Raw genomic sequence first — 24,741 nt, 5'->3', positions numbered from 1 at the left:
ATGCTTTACGGCTTAGAATCGGGACTTCAATGACGTTTTGAAAGTCATGGAGCATATGAGATGTTCCAGGAATTGAAGTTAATATTTCAAGCAAATGCCCGGATTGAGAGATATGAAGTCTCCAATAAGTTCTACAGCTGCAGAATGGAGGAGAGTAGTTCTGTCAGTGAACATATACTCAGAATGTCTAGGTACCACAACCACTTGACTTAACTGGGAGTTAATCTTCCTGATGATAGTGTCATTGACAGAGTTCTTCAATCACTGCCACCAAGCTACAAGAGCTTCGTGATGAATTATAATATGCAAGGGATGGATAAGACAATTCTTGAGCTCTTCGCAATGCTAAAGGCTGCAAAGGTAGAAATCAAGAAGGAGCATCAAGTGTTGATGGTCAACAAGACCACCAGTTTCAAGAAAAAGGGTAAAGCGAAGAAGGGGAACTTCAAGAAGAACATTAAGCAAGTTGCTGCTCTAGTGAAGAAGCCTAAGTTTGGACCTAAGCCTAAGACTGAGTGCTTCTACTGCAAAGGGACGGGTCACTGGAAGCGGAACTGTCCCATGTATTTGGCGGAGAAGAAGGATGGCAAAGTGAAAGGTATATTTGATATACATGTTATTGATGGGTACCTTACTAATGCTCATAGTAGCGCCTGGGTATTTGATACTGGTTCTGTTGCTAATATTTGCAACTCGAAACAGGGGCTACGGATTAAGTAAAGATTGGCTAAGGACGAGGTCACGATGCGCGTAGGAAATGGTTCCAAAGTCGATGTGATCACCGTCGGCATGCTACCTCTGCATCTACCTTTGGGATTAGTTTTAGACCTAAATAATTGTTATTTGGTGCCAGTGTTGAGCATTAACATTATATCTAGATCTTGTTTGATGCGAGATGGTTATTCATTTATATCATAGAATAATGGTTGTTCTATTTATATGAGTAATATCTTTTATGGTCATGCACCCTTGATGAGTGGTCTGTTTTTATTAAATCTTGATAGTAGTGATACACATGTTCCTAGTATTGAAGCCAAAAGATATAAGTTTAATAATGATAGTGCAACTTATTTGTGGCACTGCCGTTTAGGTCATATTGGTGTAAATCGCATGAAGAAACTCCATGCTGATGGGCTTTTGGAACCACTTGATTATGAATCACTTGATGCTTGCGAACCATGCCTCATGGGCAAGATGACTAAGACTCCGTTCTCCAGAACAATGGGGCGAGCAATAGACTTGTTGGAAATAATACATACTGATGTATGCGGTCCGATGAGTGTTGATGCTCACGGCGGGTATCGTTATTTTCTTACCTTCACAGATGATTTGAGCAGATATGGGTATATCTACTTGATGAAACATACGTCTGAAACATTTGAAAGGTTCAAAGAATTTCAGAGTGAAGTGGAAAATCATCGTAACAAGAAAATGAAGTTTCTATGATCTGATCGTGGAGGAGAATATTTGAGTTACGAGTTTGGTCTTCATTTGAAACAATGTAGAATAGTTTCGCAACTCACGCCACCTGGAACACCCCAGCGTAATGGTGTGTCCGAACGTCGTAATCGTACTTTACTAGATATGGTGCGATCTATGATGTCTCTCACTGATTTACCGCTATCGTTTAGGGGTTATGCTTTAGAGACGGCTGCATTCACGTTAAATAGGGCACCATCTAAATCCGTTGAGACAACACCTTATGAACTGTTGTTTGGCAAGAAACCCAAGTTGTCGTTTCTTAAAGTTTGGGGCTGCGATCCTTATGTGAAAAAGCTTCAACCTGATAAGCTCAAATCCAAATCGACGAAATGTGTCTTCATAGGATACCCAAAGGAGACTGTTGGGTACACCTTCTATCACTTATCCGAAGGCAAGATATTCATTGCCAAGAATGGATCCTTTCTAGAGAAGGAGTTTCTCTCGAAAGAAGTGAGTGGGAGGAAAGTAGAACTTGATGAGGTAACAGTACCTGCTCCCTTATTGGAAAGTAGTTCATCATAGAAATCAGTTCCAGTGATTCCTACACCAGTAAGTGAGGAAGCTAATGATGATGATCATGAAACTTCTGATCAAGTTACAACCAAACCTCTTAGGTCAACCAGAGTAAGATCTGCACCAGAGTGGTATGGTAATCCTGTTCTGGAAGTCATGTTACTTGACCATGAAGAACCTACGAACTATGAGGAAGCGATGATGAGCCCAGATTCCGCAAAATGGCTTGAGGCCATGAAATCTGAGATGGGATCCATGTATGAGAACAAAGTATGGACTTTGGTTGACTTGCCCGATGATCGGCAAGCCATAGAGAATAAATGGATCTTCAAGAAGAAGACTGACGCTGACGGTAATGTTACTGTCTACAAAGCTCGACTTGTTGCGAAAGGTTTTCGACAAGTTCAAGGAGTTGACTACGATGAGACCTTCTCACCCGTAGCGATGCTTAAGTCCGTCCGAATCATGTTAGCATTTGCCGCATTTTATGATTATGAAATTTGGCAAATGGATGTCAAAACTGCATTCCTTAATGGATATCTTAAAGAAGAGTTGTATATGATGCAACCAGAAGGTTTTGTCGACCCAAAAGGTGCTCACAAAGTGTGCAAGCTCCAACGATCCTTTTATGGACTGGTGCAAGCCTCTCGGAGTTGGAATATACGCTTTGATAGTGTGATCAAAGCATATGGATTTATACAGACTTTTGGAGAAGCCTCTATTTACAAGAAAGTGAGTGGGAGCTCTGTAGCATTTCTGATATTATATGTGGATGACATATTGTTGATCGGAAATGATACTGAATTTTTGAATAGCATAAAAGGATACTTGAATAAGAATTTTTCAGTGAAAGACCTCGGTAAAGCTGCTTATATATTGGGCATGAAGATCTATAGAGATAGATCAAGACGCTTAATTGGACTTTCACAAAGCACATACCTTGACAAAGTTTTGAAGAAGTTCAAAATATATCAAGCAAAGAAAGGGTTCTTGCCTGTGTTACAAGGTGTGAAGTTGAGTCAGACTCAATGCCCGACCACTGCAGAAGATAGAGAGAAAATGAAAGTCATTCCCTATGCTTTAGCCATAGGTTCTATCATGTATGCAATGCTGTGTACCAGACCTGATGTGTACATTGCTATTAGTTTAGCAGGGAGGTACCAAAGTAATCCAGGAGTGGATCACTGGACAACGGTCAAGAATATCCTGAAATACCTGAAAAGGACTAAGGATATGTTTCTCATTTATGGAGGTGACAAGGAGCTCGTCGTAAACGGTTACGTCGATGCAAGCTTTGACACTGATCCGGATGACTCTAAGTCACAAACCGGATATATATTTTTATTGAATGGTGGAGCTGTCAGTTGGTGTAGTTCCAAGCAGAGCGTCGTGGCGGGATCTACATGTGAAGCGGAGTACATAGCTGCTTCGGAAGCAGCAAATGAAGGAGTCTGGATGAAGGAGTTCATATTCGATCTAGGTGTCATACCTAGTGCATCGGGTCCAATGAAAATCTTTTGTGACAATACTGGTGCAATTGCCTTGGGAAAGGAATCCAGATTTCACAAGAGAACCAAGCACATCAAGAGATGCTTCAATTCCATCCGTGATCAAGTCAAGGAGGGCGACATAGAGATTTGCAAGATACATACGGATCTAAATGTTGCAGACCCGTTGACTAAGCCTCTCTTACGAGCATAACATGATCAACACCAAGACTCCATGGGTTTTAGAATCATTACAATGTAATCTAGATTATTGACTCTAGTGCAAGTGGGAGACTGAAGGAAATATGCCCTAGAGGCAATAATAAAGTTGTTATTTATATTTCCTTATATCATGATAAATGTTTATTATTCATGCTAGAATTGTATTAACCGGAAACTTAGTACATGTGTGAATACATAGACAAACAGAGTGTCACTAGTATGCCTCTATTTGACTAGCTCGTTAATCAAAGATGGTTAAGTTTCCTAGCCATGGATAAAGAGTTGTCATTTGATAAACGGGATCACATCATTAGAGAATGATGTGATTGACTTGACCCATCCGTTATCTTAGCACGATGATCGTTTAGTTTGTTGCTATTGCTTTCTTCATAACTGATACATGTTCCTATGACTATGAGATTATGCAACTTCCGAATACCGAAGGAACACTTAGTGTGCTATCAAACGTCACAACGTAACTGGGTGATTATAAAGATGCTCTACAGGTGTCTCCGATGGTGTTTGTTGAGTTGGCATAGATCGAGATTAGGATTTTTCATTCCGAGTATCGGAGAGGTATCTCTGGGCCCACTCGGTAATGCACATCACTATAAGCCTTGCAAGCATTGTGACTAATGAGTTAGTTGCAGGATGATGCATTACGGAACGAGTAAAGAGACTTGCCGGTAACGAGATTGAACTAGGTATTGAGATACCGACGATCGAATCTTGGGCAAGTAACATACAGATGACAAAGGGAACTACGTATGTTGTTGTGCGGTTTGACCGATATAGATCTTCGTAGAATATGTAGGAACCAATATGAGCATCCAGGTTCCGCTATTGGTTATTGACCGGAGATGAGTCTCGGTCATGTCTACGCAGTTCTCGAACCCATAGGGTCCGCACGCTTAACGTTCAGTGACGATCGGTATAATGAGTTTATGTGTTTTGATGTACCGAAGGTTGTTCGGAGGCCCGGATATGATCATGGACATGACGAGGAGTCTCGAAATGGTTGAGACATAAAGATCGATATATTGGATGACTATGTTTGGACATCGGAATGGTTCCGGGTGAGTTCGGGCATTTACCGGAGTACCGGGGGGTTACCGGAACCCCCCGGGGAGTATATGGGCCCTGATGGGCTTTAGTGGAGAAAGAGAGGGCGGCCAGGGCAGGCCGCACGCCCCCTCCCCCTTTGGGTCCGAATTGGACTAGGGAAGGGGGGCAGCGCCCCCCTTTCCTTCTCCCTCTCTCCTCCTTCCTTCTCTCCTAATCCAACTAGGGAAAGGGGGAATCCTACTCCCGGTGGGAGTAGGACTCCTCCCAGGGTGCGCCATAGAGGGCCGGCCCTCCGCCCTCCTCCACTCCTTTATATCATTGTAGTGCTTAGGCGAAGCCCTGCGTCGGTAACTTCATCATCACCGTCATCACGCCGTCGTGCTGACGAAGCTGTCCCTGGACACTTAGCTGGATTGAGAGTTCATGGGACGTCACCGAGCCGAACGTGTGCAGATCGCGGAGGTGCCGTTTTTTCGGTGCTAGGATCGATCGGATCGTGAAGATGTACGACTACATCAATCGTGTTGTCATAACGCTTCCGCTTACGGTCTACGAGGGTACGTGGACTACACTCTCCCCTCTTGTTGCTATGCATCACCATGATAATTCTTGCATGTGCGTAGGAATTTTTTTGAAATTACTACATTCCCCAAGAGTGGCATCGGAGCCAGGTGTATGCGTAGATGTTATATGCACGAGTAGAACACAAAGAGTTGTGGGCGATAATAGTCATACTGCTTACCAGCATGTCATACTTTGATTTGGCGGTATTGTTGGATGAAGCAGCTCAGACCGACATTACGCGTACGCTTACGCGAGACTGGTTCTACCGACGTGCTTCGCACACAGGTGGCTAGTGGGTGTCAGTTTCTCCAACTTTAGTTGAATCGAGTGTGACTACGCCCGGTCCTTGTTGAAGGTTAAAGCAACACACTTGATGAAAAATCGTTGTGGTTTTTGATGCATAGGTAAGAACGGTTCTTGCTCAGCCCGTAGCAGCCACGTAAAACTTGCAACAACAAAGTAGAGGGCGTCTAACTTGTTTTTGCAGGGCATGTTGTGATGTGATATGGTCAAGACATGATGTTACATTTTATTGTATGAGATGATCATGTTTTGTAATAGAGTTATCGGCAACTGGCAGGAGCCATATGGTTGTCGCTTTATTGTATGAAATGCAATCGCCATGTAATTGCTTTACTTTATCACTAAGCGGTAGCGATAGTCGTAGAAGCAATAGTTGGCGAGACAACAACGATGCTTCGATGGAGATCAAGGTGTCAAGCCGGTGAGGATGATGATCATGACGGTGCTTTGGAGATGGAGATCAAAGGCACAAGATGATGATGGCCATATCATATCACTTATATTGATTGCATGTGATGTCTTAGGGATGCCCAGTCCCGAAATGCAAAAATGAATTTACTTTATGTTGTCAAATAATAAATTCCTTGGAAAGTGTTGGTATGGAGGGCACCCGTGGATACGGTTAGCCATGGAAAGTGAAAGTATGGTGGAAAAAGGAATAAACTTTATTTTCTATTTGGGAACCGCCTATTGCATATCTAGCATGGAAAGTGTTCAGAACTCTGAGTCGTTTTCGTTGGTGGGATGGATACACCTCCCAAAATGTTTTTATCTCTAAATTTTTCGCTTTGAGCTCTGGTACCTCTACAAATCCCTACTTTGCTCTGCGAAGGGCCTTTCTTTTACTTTATGCAATTTTTATTTTGAAATTTGAGTCTCCATCTTCTCTCATAAAAAGCACCAACTAGGAGGCATTATGATCGTACTTAAGTATTGGGTGTAGTTAATATTCGAGTGTGTGTCATGAATGGATCAATGTTTGAGCATGATGGGCTAGGGATAACTTGTTTTAGCATTGATATTTTGAAAGACATGGTTACCTTTTGATATGCTTGAGTATCTAAATTATTATGTCAAAACTAGACTATTGCTTTGAATCGCATAAAAGTCCAAATGTCCATGCTATAAAGAAAAGAATATCATATGTCATGATGAACAACACTCCACATCAAAAATTCTGTTTTTATCACTTACCTACTCGAGGACGAGTAGGAGTTAAGCTTGGGGATGCTGATACGTCTCCAACGTATCTATAATTTTGTATTGTTCCATGTTGTTTTATTATCAATCTTGGATGTTTTATAATCATTTTATAGTCATTTTATATCATTTTTTGGTACTAACCTATTGACATAGTGCCGAGTGCTAGTTGTTGTTTTTTCCATGATTTTTACATCGCGGGAAATCAATATCAGATGAAGTCCAAATGCCACGAAACTCCACGATGATTTTTTATGGGCCAGAAGGAAGGCAATGGGCCCTGGTTGCACCTGGGGGGTGCCCTGAGGGGGGCACAACCCACCAGGGCGCGCCAGGAGGCCCAGGCGCGCCCTGGTGGGTGGTGCCCACTTCGGGTGCCCCCCAGACCGCCTCTTTGCTCTATAAATACCCCAAAAATACCACAACCCTAGAAGCGTCGACGAAATATTCATCCAGCCGCCGCAGAGTCCAGAACCACCAGATCCAATCTAGAAACCATCTCGGATGGGGTTCACCACCTCCATTGGTGCCTCTCCGATGATGCGTGAGTAGTTCTTTGTAGACCTTCGGGTCCGTAGTTAGTAGCTAGATGGCTTTGTCTCTCTCTCTCTCTCTCTCTCTCTCTCTCTCTCTCTCTCTCTCTCTCTCTCTCTCTCTCGCTGAATTCTCAATACAATGGTCTCTTGGAGATCCATATGATGTAACTCTTTTTGCGGTGTGTTTGTTAGGATCTGATGAACTTTGAGTTTATGATCGTCATATCTTTTTATATCCATGAAAGTTATTTGAGTTTCTTTGATCTCTTATAGCCTCGCATTTCTTCTCCCATATTTGGGTTTTGTTTGGCCAACTTGATCTATTTATCTTGCAATGGGAAGAGGTGCCTGGTAGTGGGTTCGATCTTACGGTGCTTGATCCCTGTGACAGAAAGGGAACCGACACGTATGTATCATTGCTACTAAGGATAAAAAGATGGGATCTATATCTACCGCCATATATAAACAGATCTTGTCTACATCATCTCATCGTTCTTATTGCATTACTCCATTTTTCCATGAACTTAATACACTAGATGCATGCTGGATAGCGGTCGATGTGTGGAGTAATAGTAGTAGATGCAGGCAGGAGTCGGTCTACTAATCTTGGACGTGATGCCTATGTAATGATCATTGCCTGGATATCATCATAATTATTGAGGTTCTATCAATTGCCCAACAGTAATTTGTCTACCCTCCGTTTGCTATCTTTCTCGAGAGAAGCCACTAGTGAAACCTACGGCCCCCAGGTCTTCTTTCTCATTTATTTGCTTTGCGATCTATTTTATTTGCACTTTTTATTCAGATCCACCAAACCAAATATACAAAAATACTTTGTTGTACTTTATTTTATTTGTGATCTATTTATTCAATCCATTACAACTTTCTGCCATCAACACGCAATTTCTGGCGCCGTACCCCGAAAGGGATTGACAACCCCTTTAACACGTCGGGTTGCGAGGTGTTGTTATTTGTGTGCAGGGGCTGCTTACGTTGTGTTGCTTGGTTCTCCTACTAGTTCGATAACCTTGGTTTCATATCTGAGGGAAATACCTACCACCGCTGTGTTGCATCATCCCTTTCTCTTTGGGGAAATACCGACGTAGCTTCAAGCGACATCATTCCTCAGTATGCGTTGCAAAGGTAAACGAGTGACAACTGTGATCTCTTGGGCTTGGAAGTAGTGGTGTAGTTTCCTTGAGGCCATGATGAGGCCGAAGATCAATTTCTGCACTCCAGAGTACCTTGACCTAGCCCCCTGCAACAGGGAGATAACAAAGTAAATTGGTCGCTGCACCACCTTCTTCTTTGATGTGGCCTTCGGATTGCCTTCACTATCCTGCTCTTCTTTCTCCTGATCTGTACCCAACCTTGCCGTGACTGGTTCACTTCCTTTTCCGGGGGCACAACATCTGCGTCTGCTCCTTTATCTACTTCCCGTTGCGCTACCAGCGCTGCACTAACCACTTGATTGGTTGCCGCTAAATATAGTGGCAACGACTCTTTGTGTTTTAGGAGCGACCAAGGTGGGAGCAGAGGAAAGATAGGCTGCAATGGCTCTTTGTGTTTTAGGAGCGACCAGGGTGGGAGCAGAGGAAAGATAGGCTTTTAAGTCCCGCAGCGCTGCTTCTGCCTCCGGGGTCCACTTCATGGGCCCTGCCTTCTTTAAAATTTTGAAGAACGGCAGAGCACGCTCGGCAGACTTGGAAATGAACCTACTCAGCGCGACAACACATCCAGTTAAACACCTCACGTCCTTGACTGTCTTGGGTGCTTGAATCTGCTCGATCGCTCTGGTCTTGTCGGGGTTGGCCTCTATCCCCCGGTGAGACACAAAGAAGCCAAGTAGCTTGTCGGAGGGAACGCCAAACACACACTTCTCAGGGTTCAACTTCAAGTTGATTTTGCGCAGGTTTGTAAAGGTCTCTTCCAAGTCCTGAATGTGCGTTGCTCTGTCCTTAGTTTTGACCACTATATCATCCATGTAAGCCTCAATATTCATGTGCAACTAAGGCTTGAACCCAATTTGCATTGCCCTTGCAAAAGTGGACCCGGCGCTATTTAACCCGAACGGTGTCCGCACAAAGCAGTATGTGCCACATGGGGTTATGAATGCGGTCTTCTCCTCATCTTCCTTAGACATGAATATCTGATGGTATCCGGAGTATGCATCCAAGAAGGAAAGCGGATCGCACCCAGAAGTGGAATCCACAATCTGCTTGATACGCGGTAGGGGGGAAGGGTCCTTTGGGTATGCCTTGTTCAGATCTGTGAAGTCTATGCAAAGCCTCCATTTCCCATTCGCCTTGCGCACCACCACCGGGTTCGCCAACCATGTCGGATGCAACAATCCTCTGACCAAACAAGCCGCTTCAAGTTTCTTGATCTCTTCGGCAATGAATTGCTGCCGCTCCAAAGCTTGTTTTCTGACCTTCTGCTTGACGGGCCGAGCATGAGGGCAGACAACAAGCTGGTGCTTGATTACCTCCCTGAGAACACCGGGGATGTCAGATGGTTGCCAAGCAAACACATCGACATCCGACCGCAGGAAGGGAATGAGCGCGCTTTCCTATTTGTCATTAAGGGTGGAGCTGACGGTGAATGTACCATCATCACCACCCAGCCCTGTCGGGACCTTCTTTATAGCACGGAGGCAACTTTGGATCTTTTGCTAGTGGAACTCTCTGGCAAATCATCTATGGGCGCGGTGCACTCCAGAGAGGTGCGCTTCCCGGATTCTTTGTCGGTATCCGTACTAGTTTTCTTTCCTTTCTTGTTTTCCTTGGGGGAGCTGCAGCTTCCGCGCCTTCGGCAGCGACTGCATCCCGATACATCTTATCCACGCATATGATCACATCTTTCTTGTCCGACAGGATGGAGATGACGCACATTAGCCCTGGCATCTTCAGAGTATTATAGGCATAGTGGGATGCCGGCATGAATTTTGCCAGATCTGGACGACCAAGGATCCCATTGTACGGCAAAGGAAGCTCGGCCACGTCGAACACAATCTTCTTGGTCCGGTAGTTCAATTCTCCTCCGAACGTCACCGGCAATGTGATCTTTCCCTTAGGACGGCTCCTGCCGGGGTTGACTCTTGGAAACGTGCCAGTAACCTTGAGCTCTTCATCTAATATTTGCAACTTGCTGATTACCTTGGGGGAAATCAGATTCAACCCTGCCCCACCGTCAACCAACATCTTTGTGACCTTGAGGTTGCGGATTGTTAGTGAAACCAACAACGTTAAGCACACTATCGCCATGGTGCGGTTGGGGTGATCCTCTTTGTCAAAGTGAAGGCAATATGCCCTAGAGGCAATAATAAAGTTGTTATTTTATATTTCCTTATTCATGATAAAGGTTTATTATTCATGCTATAATTCTATTGATCGGAAACTTAAATACATGTGTGAATACATAAACAAATACCGTGTCCCTAATAAACCTCTACTAGAATAGCTCATTGATCAAAGATGGTTAAGGTTTCCTAACCATAGACATGTGTTGTCATTTGATAACAAGATCACATCATTAGGAGAATGATGTGATGGACAAGACCCATCCATTAGCTTAGCATATTTATCGTTCAGTTTATTGCTATTGCTTTATTAATGTCATATACATATTCCTTCGACTATGAGATTATGCAACTCCCGGATACCGAAGGAATACCTTGTGTGCTATCAAACGTCACAACGTAACTGGGTGATCATAAAGATGCTCTATAGGTATCTCCGAAGGTGTTTGTTGAGTTGGCATAGATCGAGATTAGGATTTGTCACTCCGAGTATCGGAGAGGTATCTCTGGGCCCTCTCGGTAATACACATCATAAGGAGCCTTGCAAGCAAAGTGAACAATGACTTAGTTGCAAGATGATGTATTATGTAACGAGTAAAGATACTCTACGGTAATGAGATTGAACTAGGTATGAAGATACCGACGATCAAATCTCGGGCAAGTAACATACCGATGGACAAAGGGAATTACGTATGTTGTCATAAGGTTCGACCGATAAAGATCTTCATAGAATATGTAGAAGCCAACATGAGCACCTAGGTTCCGCTATTGGTTACTGACCAGAAATGTGTTTCGGTCATGTCTACATAGTTCTCGAACCCGTAGGGTCCGCACGCTTAACGTATGTTGCCGATATAGTGTTATATGATTTATATGATATGGTGACCGAATGTTGTTCGGAGTCCCGGATGAGATCAAAACATGACGAGGAGTCTCGAAATGGTCGAGAGGTAAAGATTGATATATATGATGATGGTATTCAGACACCGGAATAGTTTTGGAGTGCACCGTGTAGTCAGCGGGTCACCGGAAGGGGTTCCGGACACCCCCGGTAAGTGTATGGGCTTAATGGGCCAAGGGAGGGGACAGACCAGCCCACTAGGGGGCTGGTGCACCCCTCTACATGGACGGCCAGCCCTAGGGGAAGGAAAGGGGAGGGGTTGCCCCTTCCTGCCTTTCCCTCCTCAGGAGAGAAAGGAAAGGGGGGCGCCACCTCCTCCTTCCTTCCTTCCGCACTCCAAATAAGGAAGGGGGCGCCACTTTGGAAGGGACCCCAAGTAGGATTCGGCCTACTTGGGGGCGCCTCCTAGCTGTCCCTCCTCCCCCACCTATATATATGTGGGAGGTGGCGCCTTGCACAACCACGACAATTTCTTAGCCATGTGCGGCGCCCCCTTCCACCGTTTACACCCCTGGTCATATTTTTGTAGTGCTTAGACGAAGCCCTACGGATATAGCTTCACCATCACTGTCACAACGCCATCGTGCTGCCAGAACACATCCACTACTTCACGGTCTTGCTGGATCAAGAAGGCTGAGGACATCACCGAGATGAACGTGTGCTAAACGCGGAGGTGTCGTACGTTCAGTACTCAATTGTTTGGATCGTGAAGAAGTTCGACTACATCAACCGCGTTACTAAACGCTTCTGCTTACGGTCTACGATGGTACGTAGACACACTCTCCCCTCTCGTTGCTATGCATCTCCTTGATAGATCTTGCGTGTGCGTAGAAATGTTTTGTTTTCCATGCCAACGTTTCCCAACAGTGGCATCCGAGCCAGGTCAATGCGTAGATGATATGCACGAGTAAAATACAAATAGTTGTGGGCGGTGATAGTCATACTGCTTACCACCAATGTCTTATTTTGATTCGGCGATATTGTGGAATGAAGCGGCCCAGACCATCCTTACATGTCCACGCACATGAGACCGGTTCCACCAACTAACATGCAACTAGTTTTGCATAAAAGGTGGCTGGCGGGTGTCTGTTTCTCATACTTTAGTTGAATAAAATTTGACTGTGGCCGGTCCTTGAAGAAGGTTAAAACAGCAAACTTGATGAATCACCGTTGTGGTTTTTGCGTAGTTAAGAATGGTTCTTGCTAGAAGCCCGTAGCAGCCACGTAAAACTTGCAACAACAAACTAGAGGATGTCTAACTTGTTTTTGCAGGGCATGTTGTGATGTGATATGGTCAAGACATGATGTGATATATGATAGAGGCGGGGTGTCCCGATCTTTCGATGAGATGATAACTATCGATTTGGTGGAGCCGACTTTGACGATCCGACTACAAATGTGCACGACGTTGCGCCTTAGCAATCGCTAAACCAATCTCCCGAGGTTACTGACGATGCTGGAAGCACAATCAGCCTGACAACGAAGGTCTAATCCTGCACGCAATCGAAGAACAAGCAAGAATAAGATAATGCAATCTGAATATTGCGAATATAGATGAAGTATTGATAAAGGTGGGGATCCAAAAGCGGTCTTGGTCTGGTCGTTGGACACAAACAAAATACACGAAGTTGCAATGGCTAACTTTTAACTAAACAAATCCCAAGGAAAAAGCTACTAGATGGATCTACTTATATAGGAGCAAGGGGTGGCGGCCAAGGAGGTGGGAGGACGTCCCAAGGCAGTCTAAAACCAACCCTAGGTCATACAAGGCTCATGGGCCCAAGTGGAGGTGATGCAACACCTTTGGACTTGTTGTTTGACTCGGATTCTGCTGCAGCGTCAGATTGTTTCATCCATATCTCAACGCTCTGGAGGAATTTAAAGGTGAATCCAATTGGGTTGGAAATAGGACGAAATCTACTTTCCAACAAAAAAAGAATCACCCAATTCGGAGTCCGTATGAAAAAGTTGTTGGCGTTTTGAATCAGGTATGCCTCTGCAGTCTGAATCTGAATCCAGAACGTGAGAGACTTGGACTCTATCTTCTCCCAAAAATGACGTGAGAGGACTTTTTGAACAGAACCTAAACTTCTCCTTTTCCCCTATCTTCATATGTGGATTGTACAAATGTCCCATACACCTGCAATTAGACAAAACACAAACGTGTGTGAAGTATTTTTGTTCTGGATAACGTAAATATATTATTCAATAGTTTGCACTAGAAATCACCTGACAAATATGCATGTATGCAATATTTTTGGTCGTATCCAAGGTAGTCATGTCCTCATCATCCTCCCCTTCTTGAAAATAAAGCCATCCTCGGCGTTGCTTAATCTGAAATGTGGCTAACAAAAGAGACAAGGTGTACATGTTGTATATGTATATGTCATCCATTTTTTACTTCCCGTGGATTTTGCACCTATGACACATGTATACATGAGTAACTTTCATAGTTAATAAAATATAAAGCCAAAATATTATCACAAGAAGTAGAAGGCATGAAAGTATTGCAACTCAGTTTGCACATATAAGTGAAGCTCTTATTCATATGAAAAGATTGACAATATTCATCATTAAACCATCCCAACATTGGTGAATAAACCTTACTTGCATCAAATTTACATGCTACAACATGCTTAAATAAGCAAACATGCAATAAGTCATTTGACACAGAATCATCACCAAGATTAGAGGTCATATCAAAATGATTAAACATTGGTTCTTTTGCATCAACAGTTAATTCATTGGGTGCACTCAAAATTGTTGGTATTTCAGTTGTTTGATCACATGACACATTCATGACAGTAACATGATTCTCTAAAATAGGTGATGCGCTCAAATCAACAGGTAACTCAACACATGATGTATTCAATTTAACTAGGCATGCATCATTCTCATGTGAAGTTATATCATCAACACCTTTACAGATACCTTGTCACAAAGATGTAGCTTATGTAGGTACGGATGATGGCAATGTACCATACTCTTGAGATGACGTCGCGCTCACAATCTGAGGTGTGGCTGCTCTAGTAGGTGCAACGGTGGAGGAACCAAGCGGTGGTGGTGAGCATGAACTAGAATAGTAGTTGTTGTAGTCACCCAATGCATCCTCCTGTAACTGTCTCTCAAAGGTACAAGCACGAACATACATGCACTACAAAAAAAAGACACATCCGTGACATTTTGGGCCGAACGAAATTTTTTCCTGTCATACATATGACACTTCTATGACGATAATTGTGACAAAACCCGGTATCATCATAGATGTGGTGGGCTCCTACTTCTATGACAAAAAATCATGACCGAAAATGGGCTTTTCGTCCTGGGCGGGCCGGAGACGCAGCTGCATGACATTCTTTGGGCCGTCCATGACGGAAAAAACCGTGGTAGAAGCGAGGGCGAGGAAAATTTCGGGGAGTTCCCGGTTACGGTGGGAGGTCGGGGGCCGAGCGATGCGCGTTTCTCTCGTACACGTACGCGCGTGTGTGCGAGGCGTTGGCTCTAACTGAACCCGAGCGAGGCGTTGGGCTCTAACTGAACCCGAGCGATTGCACTGCAGGCTACGCGTTACTGAACCCGAGCGATCGATCGTTGGCTGTTAACTGAACCCGATCGAGTGATTCCTTCTCTACTGCTGCTAACTGAAGTCGATCGATGCTGCCTCTGGGATGAACAGTGAGCGTTGCGGGGGGGGGGGGGTTTGGATGAACAGTGAGCGGTGGCGTTGCCTCTGGATGAACAGGACCCCGTGGTGTGGTGGAGGGCTGGATGAATAGTAGACGGTGGAGGGGTGCCCGTGGAGGGGTGGTTGAATAGGACCCCGTGGTGTGGAGGGCTGGATGAACAGTAGACGATGGTGGGGTGCCCGTGGAGGGGTGGTTGAACAGTAGCCGGCGGAGTAGCGCGCGGTGGAGGTTGGATGAACAGGAGCCCGTGGAGGCTGGAGGAGGTCGACGGTAGCCCGTGGAGGCTGGAGGAGGTCGACGGTGGAGATGAACAGTATCCCGTGGAGTCCCGTTTTGCAGTACGCCACACCCCTCCCAATGAACAGGACCCCCGTTTCGACCGTAGGAGGTCCGTTTCGTCCGTTTTGCGGTACGCCACACACCTCCCGATCAACAGGACCCCTGTTTCGACCGTAGGAGGTCCGTTTCGTCCGTTTTGCGGTACGCCACACCCCTCCCATCAACAGGACCCCCGTTTCAACCGTAGGAGGTCCGTTTCCTCCGTTTTGCGGTACGCCACACCCCTCCCGATCAACAGGACCCCGTTCCGAACGTAGGAGGTCCGTTTCCTCCATTGTGCGGTACGTCAGGCCTCATTTCCATCGCCTGTTCTGTCCAAGCCCTCCCGATGAACACGACCACACATTTCGTTCTGACCCAGTCGGTTGGCTCCCACGCGTTCCGTTGCCTCCCGATGAACACGACGCATTCCGTTGCCTCCCCATGAACATGACACATTCCGTTGCCTCCCCATGAACACGACGACGACGCTGTTTCTCCGTTCCGACCCAGCCATGTACACGAGCCCTGGCCGTACGTATGCGCGAGTAGGCGTTCGAGACCCCTCCCGTATGTACACATACGTGGCCGTATTTTCTTTCTTGCACCCTGGCCGCTGTACGTACGTGTACATGCTACGTGCACGCCTCTACTACGACACGTACGCGCCTCTACTACGACACGTGCACGCCTCTACATCCACCAGTATATATGTACGTACACGTTCGCGACCAGAATAACAACGCTACGTACGCTTCGACCAGGTGGGTCCCGACTGTCAGGCACTTCCTTGCCTGCGAAAATATAGCTGGTGGGTCCCAACGGTCAGGGGGGCGAATCATTTTTTTTGCCCGGACGCACTTCCTTGCGTGCGAAGGTGTAGCTGGTGGGTCCCAGCAGTCAGGGGCAAACATTTTTTTCGTGAAATACGGTGGCCCGTCCGGTGGGTCCCGCTGTCAGATGGAGGAATAATTATTTTGCATGTAATAAGGAGGCACTTCCTTGCTGCGGCCATGGACCCAACTGTCAGCCTCTCCACGTACAGTCCACGTCCGATGGAAGCCGTTCCTTGACCACGATGACCACGCCACGCCGAGAGCACCAGGGTGGTGGACGACGGCGAGGCCTAGGAAGGGGACGACGCGGAGCCGGGGAAGACGCAGCAGTGGATGCCCACGCGTAGAGGAGTACGAGGGTTCACTGGTTCGCTGCGGTGTGAGGCTGCCGTCGCCGCAGAATAACAGGGGGTGTGGGTGAGTAGAGGGATGGCCTGGCCAGCGGTGTGAGTAGTAGGGGGCGGTGAGGCCTCCGCTGCATCGCAGCCGGCCACGGGTGGCAGGAGCACGGGGCACGACCGGCGCTGGTTTGGGCGGCTGGAGCAAGAAGACCAGAGGTTGAAGAAGCACTACGGCCGTTGGATGGACATCGTAGGGTCACTGGAGCTAGAATCGTGCATATTGACTAAGTTGACAAAGCCCTCCGTCCCCGTCAACTTAGTAGGCCCACAAGTCAGCCTGCCACTATAATGGGTCCTAGCTAACAGGGGGAGTATTTATTTTTTTTGTGCGTAATAAGGAGGCACTTCCTTGCGTGCGAAGATATAGCTGGTGGGTCCGAGCTGTCAGCGGCGGTAACGTTTTTTCACGAAATACAGAGGCCCTTTCGGTGGATCCCTGATGTCAGGTGGAGGAATCATTATTTCGCGCGTAATAAGGAGGCATTTCCTTGCGTGCGGCCTTGGACCCAGCTGTCGGCCTCTCCACGTACAGTCCACTTCAGATGCATGTCGGTCGTTGACCACGTTGACCAGGCCGCGCCTAGAGCACCAAGGCGGTGGACGACGGCGAGGCCTAGGAAGGGAACGACACGGAGGCAGGGAAGACTCGGCAGTTGTTCCCCACGCGGAGGGGAGTTCGACTGTACGAGGGTTTACTTGTTCGTTTGCCGTCGCCGGAGAATAACAGCAGGTGTGGGTGAGTAGAGGGATGGCTAGGCCAGCGATGGGAGTACGGTGGGGCGGTGAGGCCTGCGCGGCAGCAGAGCCGGCCGCAGGGAGGAGGGAGCAGGCAGTCCCGCCGGCGCTTGTTTGAGCGGCTGGAGCAGGAAGAGCAAAGATTGAAGAAGCACGACGGCCGTTGGATGGCCATCCAACAGTCACTACTTGTGCGTCAACCTTTTTTTAGGAAAGCCTCAAATCTATGGAAAACAGCATACAGCCCATCTGCCATTATTTCTAATAATTTACAGCCCATTTGCTAATTATTAAGGTTTTTTTGGAGCCCATATTCTTTTTGTTAGCATTACAACCCATATTGTGGCCACGGTTAAAAAATTATACGAAATTTTGCATATTTCGGTGCGGTCCAAACTGTTTTTAATCCCGAAATTTCGACTCACATTCAAACTGATTTTAAAAATAAATGTATATCAATATAAAATCCAACAAATTCTCCACGCATAAAAATTAATGTAATTTAAAATCTCGAAATGAAAAAAAGATATTTGAAACTAATTGCCGGTTTGATGTGTTTTAAAAATGTACAGCCCATTTCTCATTACTGCTGGGCCATTTTCTCGGCCGGCCGAATGAAAGCTCTCCTCGTCTTGAAATATTTGCAGCCCAACAGGCCTGACAAAGCGACTTACTTGGCAAATCACAAAAAAACTAGGTTGTGGCCGTGGACCCAGCTGTCAGCCTCTTCACGTACAGTACTCTTCCGATGGAAGTCATTCCTTTACCACGTTGACCATGCCGCGCGGAGAGCACCACGGCGGTGGACGATGGCGATGCCTAGGAAGGGGACGACCCGGAGCCGGGGAAGACACGGCAGTGGAGGCCCGCGCGGAGAGGAGTACGAGGGTTCACTGGTTCGGCTGCGGTGTGAGGCTGCTGTCGCCGCAGGGCCTGGCCAGCGGTGGGAATAGTAGGGGGCGGTGAGGCCTCCGCGGCAGCACAGCCAGCCACGGGAGGCAGGAGCATGCGGCACGACCGGCGCTGCTTTGGGCGGCTGGAGCAAGAAGACCAGAGGTTGAAGAAGCACTACGGCCGTTGGATGGACATCGTACGGTCACTGGAGCTAGAATCGTTCATATTGACTAAGTTGACAAAGCCCTTCGTCCCCGTCAACTTAGTAGGCCCACAAGTCAGCCTCCCACCAAGCTGGGTCCCAGCTAGCCGGGGGAGTATTCATTTTTTTGTGCGTAATAAGGAGGCACTTCCGGTGGGTCCGAGCTGACAGCGGGGGGAACGTTTTTTTCACGAAATACGGTGGCCCATCAGGTGGGTCCCAGTAGTCAGGGGGCAAACGTTTTTTTCACAAAATACGGTGGCCCGTCCAGTGGGTCCCTGCTGTTAGTTGGAGGAATCATTATTTTCCACGTAATAAGGAGGCACTTACTTGCTGCAGCCGTGGACCCAGCTGAGACTCTCCACGTACAGTATACTTCCGATGGAAGTCGTTCCTTGACCACGTTGACCTCGCCGCGTTCCGTTGCATGCATGCGTCCTTGGGCGTGGTGCGTCCCCACTGTCGGCCTCTCACGTACAGTCATCTTCCGATGACTCTCGGTTGTTGACCACGTTGACCACACCGTGCCGAGCGCACCCAGACTAGAACGACCCGGAGATGGGGAAGACGGGGCATTGGAGTCGCAGATGGAGAGGAGTGGGAAACTTCACTGGTTCGGGTGCGCGGCAGCACAGCCGCGGTGCCGCCCGCGGGAGACAGGAGCAAGAACAGAGGTTGAAGAAGGAGCACGGCTGTTGGATTAACATCCAACGGTCCAGCTGCTAGAATCATTTGTTGATTAAGTTGACAAAGCCGTGCGTACACGTCCGCTTAGTAGGCCCACAAGTCAGTCACCATATCTGACGGGTCCCAGCTGTCAATGGGATGAATAATTTTTTTCACAAAACAAGGAGGCACTTCCTTCCGTGCGAAGATACAGCCGATGGGTCCCAGCTGTCAGGTGGAGGAAACATTTTTTTCATCTTAATAAGGAGGAACTTTCCTTGCGTGCGACCATGGACCTCGTGGGTCCCAGCCGTCAGGCTCTCCACGTAAAGTCCTCTTCCGATGACTCTCGTTTGTTGACCACACCGCACCGAACGCAGCGAGGCGGTGGACGATGGCGAGGCCGCAGACGGGAATGACTCAGAGATGGGAAAACGCGGCAGTGGAGTCGCAGATTGAGAGGAGGAGAAGGGTTATAACTGGTTCTGTTGCGGCGTGGGGCTGTAGTCTGTGGAGAATAACAGGAGGTGTCGAGGGGTGGAGGGATAGCCTGGCCGGCGGTGGGGTAGCGCTTCGCAGTGATGCGTGCTAAGCAGAGCCGCTAGCCGCCGGAGGCCGGACCAGGCGGTCCCGGCAACGCTGGAGGAAGAAGACAAGAGATTGAAGGTGCATGCCGGCCGTTGGATATAAATCCAATGGCTATGGATGACACAATCATTTGTTGACCAAGTTGACAACGCCCTGCGTAGGCTTCGACCTATTGGCCCACATGTCAGCCTGCAAAAATGTGGCATATATTTAACCCATGTTTTCTAGAATGTATAGTCCATTTGCTGGGCTAGGTGAACAAATAATTTCGCGTCAATCAGGCCCATTTATATTTTCTAAGAAATCCCAGCCCATTTGCACTTCCTTGAAATACACGTATTAGGTGGGCTCGTTATATATATAATGTTATGTTAGAAGGAGCAATTAATGTCAAAGAATAAACCAGAGAGGCACATTATATATATATATAATTAAGAAATTAGCGAGTTATTGCTCAAAATAAAAATGAGCGCGTTATTATTAAATTGGTCCTTAAAATCTTCGCAATCTTTTGTACGCAATCACCAAGATTTTCCTTGCCTGTGAGTCAAAAACAACCAGGATTTTCCTTGCCAACTTCCGTTAAACATTTACTTTTATAAGTTAATAACACGTGGGATGTTTTTATAATGTATATATAAGTCTCTATAAAATATACGATAATAGTAATAATATAAATATATATAATGTGGTTAGAAGGGAAAACATAAATTGGGCACAGCATTACTTTTATAAGAGACCTGCGTTTTATACCCCACAGTAGGCATACTAACAAGTTCACACACAAATACAACAGAAAAGGTAAACATTCATATCAAACTTAGGTTCACAGGACACGTTCATATTCATAGCCAACATTCACTATCAACAACTCAAAAGATTCATATATACACAAGCTCAGCATATCTATGCATCCAAATGATTGATAGATCACACAACAATATTCATACATAATTCACAAAAAGATTCAGATATACACATGTTCAGTATGTTTATGCATCCAAATGATTGAGATCACAGCCAATATGATCCATGGACGAACTTTAATTACCTAGGGTACAGACTGGTAAATGGTGTTCAATTGGGGGTACTTCTTGCTAAAATTAGTTCTTGTACGAGTAAACTTTCGAGTACACAAGAGGCAGCACAGACAATCTGAACTTTGCTTGTAGGTTTATCCTCAAATAGTGGCCTCGTGCCAAGGGAGGTTTGAGCAACTTGGCCACTACTTTCATCCAACTAGTTTACTGGCTCATCTTGGTCCTGTATGTCGCCAAAATTCTACATTGCAGACGAGAAAGGAGGTGGTTGAGAAAATGAACCACCCAAATTTTTTGTGCAGTTCAACTGAAATGGAGCATCCTTGGTGTGCAGACCAATTAAGTGCCAGATGAATATACGCGTCAACCAACTTGTCTGGAATCTTTAGACTCCATGCCATATAGTTCGCTACCATATGTACCGATAACCAAAAGGCACAAGTTGGGACCAAAGACTGGACTGTGTTTTTCTGGGCTATGCACCATGCAATATTTTTGGCGTTCACTCTCCTAATACTTGGAGTTTGACAATTGGTTGACGCCGGTTGATACTCGAATGAATATAGCCACTTCTTGTCAACGTCGATGCTTGTCTGAGTGAACTTTGGAGTACATAGCAGCAGCATAAGTACCTGTCCATCTGATTTGTGCAGTTCTACTGAAATCACCCGATGTAATGATTTGCCTGCGAGTTCAGGCTCCAAATTACTCCTTTATGAAATCGGCAAACAGTAGCACAATACCAAATTACCAATACATATGACAGGCACAATAATCAGGATAAAGACCAGTACCAACCTGTGTGAGGTAGCATATCAATTACTATTTCCTTTGACTGGAAGCCGAGATAAGCCAAGCGACTGACAGCAAAGGAAGAAAGCAAGCAGAGATTAGCGACTGACAAGAAATGACGGAAGTTGTCGAGGCAATGAAGCACCCAAAGTTTTTGTGCAGTTCCACCAAAATCGAGCATCCCTGTTGGCACATATATTGAGAGAGTGAGATTACTGTAATAGTGGGACTAGTTGATGAAACATACACTAACAAATAGAAGCACCCTCATTATCTTAATGGGTAAAGTTAGCAACATAGTAGTCTTGCTTAAAGAGAGGTATTAGTTTATTTAATCAGTGCCAATTAGCTCAACTCAACACTCAAAGCATTGCCATTTATCATAGGTTGCAAAACTTTAACGTGCAAAGATAAAGGAGTTTCTCATGACAGTAGCATGATACAAATAGAGATGACAGCAAACTAATATGGATGAAGGCCTTAGGCCCGTACCAACCTGAGAAAAAAAGCTTATTCATGTAGTCCCATAAGAGATGATAAAGCACTCACTGGAATCACACAATAGTATATTTTTTTGTGCACTTCAAATGTATGGTTGAAATCACTCTTGTTTACCAATGCTGAGATTATATCGAAAGATTATCAAGAACTTCCAGCAGAGTTAAAGCATTGGCTGGGATACAGTTCATTGTATTGTCTTGTGTAGTTCCACTAAAATGTATGATTGGCACCACATGATCCCTGTTTACACAAGTAGGAGCAAGGTGAAACCTTCATTAGCTTAGTGAGAAAGGATAGGAAGACATTAGCATATTACTCAAACAGTAGCATCAAATTCATGATGGATAATATGCAAAACATTGCCTCATTGAACCAATGGCAATAAATTGACATGCAAAACAATAGCACTATTATGTCATGACACTAATAATATTCCCTCCCTGCTCCACCACATGATTCACCTCCATAGACAAACATACACACGTACATGATTCAGCGTAGGGTCCTACTAAAGATTTGTTTAACTCCAACAGGAAAATTAGGCAGTAATAAGTTAGTGGTACTTAAGTACTCCTAATTAATTAAGTGAGATAGCAGAAGTGGAAGGGCTCCCTGGAGGATCGTCTCACATGTAAGGTAGTCGTTGCCGGAGCCCTTGAATGGCCTCGACTGAGGCCTCTGGCTTCAGTAAGATAGCCTTGGCACTGTTTATTCTTCTTCTTCTTCCTCTTCATGCTCTATTTCTCTTTCTCCTCACCAGTTGGTGAAACCAAGTACATGATTGGCCTTGTAATTCAGAATTGGTTTTGTCAGTGAGGGAGTACAAGTGTACTAGTAAAAAATAACATTATTTTCTCATGGCAGTCGGAAAATAGAGATGTACACATGCATTAAATATCATTCTTACCTAAAGGAAGGTTATGGCGCCAATATGGATGATGAGGATTGGAACACAGATCTCCCTTTGTGCAGTTCCACCAAAATGAACCAACTGTTCGATTCTGACATTCCAGTTAAACAGCACAAAAGTCACTTCTTTTAAGAAGAGTTTTGTGCAGTGGTCACAACAGCAACCAGGTGAATTGGATATCCCTGTTTGCACAAAAAGGCACAGAGGAAACAGTCAGAGTCTCAAACAATTACAGGCAAAAACATTTGGCTAAACTTGTCATGGCTTATAACAATGGCATGGCTTCATTTTTACCAGGGACATTAGATTAAGAACAGCTAAGGCTGCATTCGGTTCACAGGTTTGGTGCAGGATTTTCGTAGGAACACAATTCCTACGGTATTCTTTCCCTTCCAACCGTTTGAAACACGGGAAAGGTGAATAGTGTTTCATAGGAAAGCTGGTCTGGTAGTACTGATTCCATAGGATTAGAAACATCCACGCGCTGCTCATTTTTGGGCAGAAGCCCAAGGCAGGCGCTCGCTGCCATGCGTTAGACAGGTTGCTGTGCTGTGTTGCCGGAATAAAAAATCAACCTATGTGTGGTACGTGAGGTGAGGACAAGAGTAGTCACTGTGCAGCTGAATAAACAAATAGCATCTCATACTGCCAAGCATGCTACTCTAAAGAAAACAAATCTGTACATTTCGTAGTCCATCCGAACACATTCTCTTGAGAGTTTCCTCCGGTTCGCTGTTCCATAGTTTTATACCTACATTCCTTCCCTATTCCTCTATTTTCATCAAGACCTATGTTTTCTGCCCCTTTATTCCGAACGGAGCCTAAATATTTGGTATAAGGGCATGGGACAGTGGGTGCACCAGCAGTCCAGCACCATGTACGTAAACAGGGGCATAAAGTGGTGATTCATAGTTTGTTGCCCCGAGAAACAAACATCCAAGAAACATATCTGGGGTGGTCCCATTTTTGTTCACTCTAGCCACCTACTCCTATGTGTGGATAGCAAATCTAGTCCTGGTCATACCACTGTGTACAGCGTTACCCCTATATTTCCCTTTTCGACCAAGAGACCGGTTGGATGACCAGTCTGTACTACTTTCACCCCCTTTCCTTCCTGTTTGTACCAAGTCCGATGTACATACTAAATTCCCCCACCCCCACTTTATTTCTTGTTTGAACCAAGTACTCCCTCCGTCCGGAATTACTTGTCATCAAAATGGATGTGTCTAGAACTAAAATATATCTAGATACATCCATTTCAATGACAAGTATTTTCGGACGGAGGGAGTACAAGATTCGACTCCATGAAGTAGCTTTACCTCTAACAATAGAAAAAAATGTGACGTTGGACCATCCGATCGAGAGGGGCTGAGAGGTAGAAAATGATGCACATGCAGCTACGTAGCGAGCTGGGGAAGTAGAGCTAAGGCGGTTTCGAACGAAGATATACCTGAAGGTCGTCGGGATGTGGATAGGTGGGCGGCGGGAGGCCGGACCCGCCCACAGGCAACGACGAAGGGATCGGAGGACCTCCCGCGCCGGCGCTCGGCCAGAGATAACGGTGCGGCCGGCAGTGGGTCTCCTCCCTCGCTGTCGACGAT

This window comes from Aegilops tauschii, chromosome 2, assembly GCF_002575655.3.
Source record: "Aegilops tauschii subsp. strangulata cultivar AL8/78 chromosome 2, Aet v6.0, whole genome shotgun sequence".
Lineage (NCBI taxonomy): Eukaryota > Viridiplantae > Streptophyta > Magnoliopsida > Poales > Poaceae > Aegilops > Aegilops tauschii.
The sequence above is the reverse complement of the archived record's forward strand: the minus strand, read 5'-3'. Positions refer to the sequence as shown.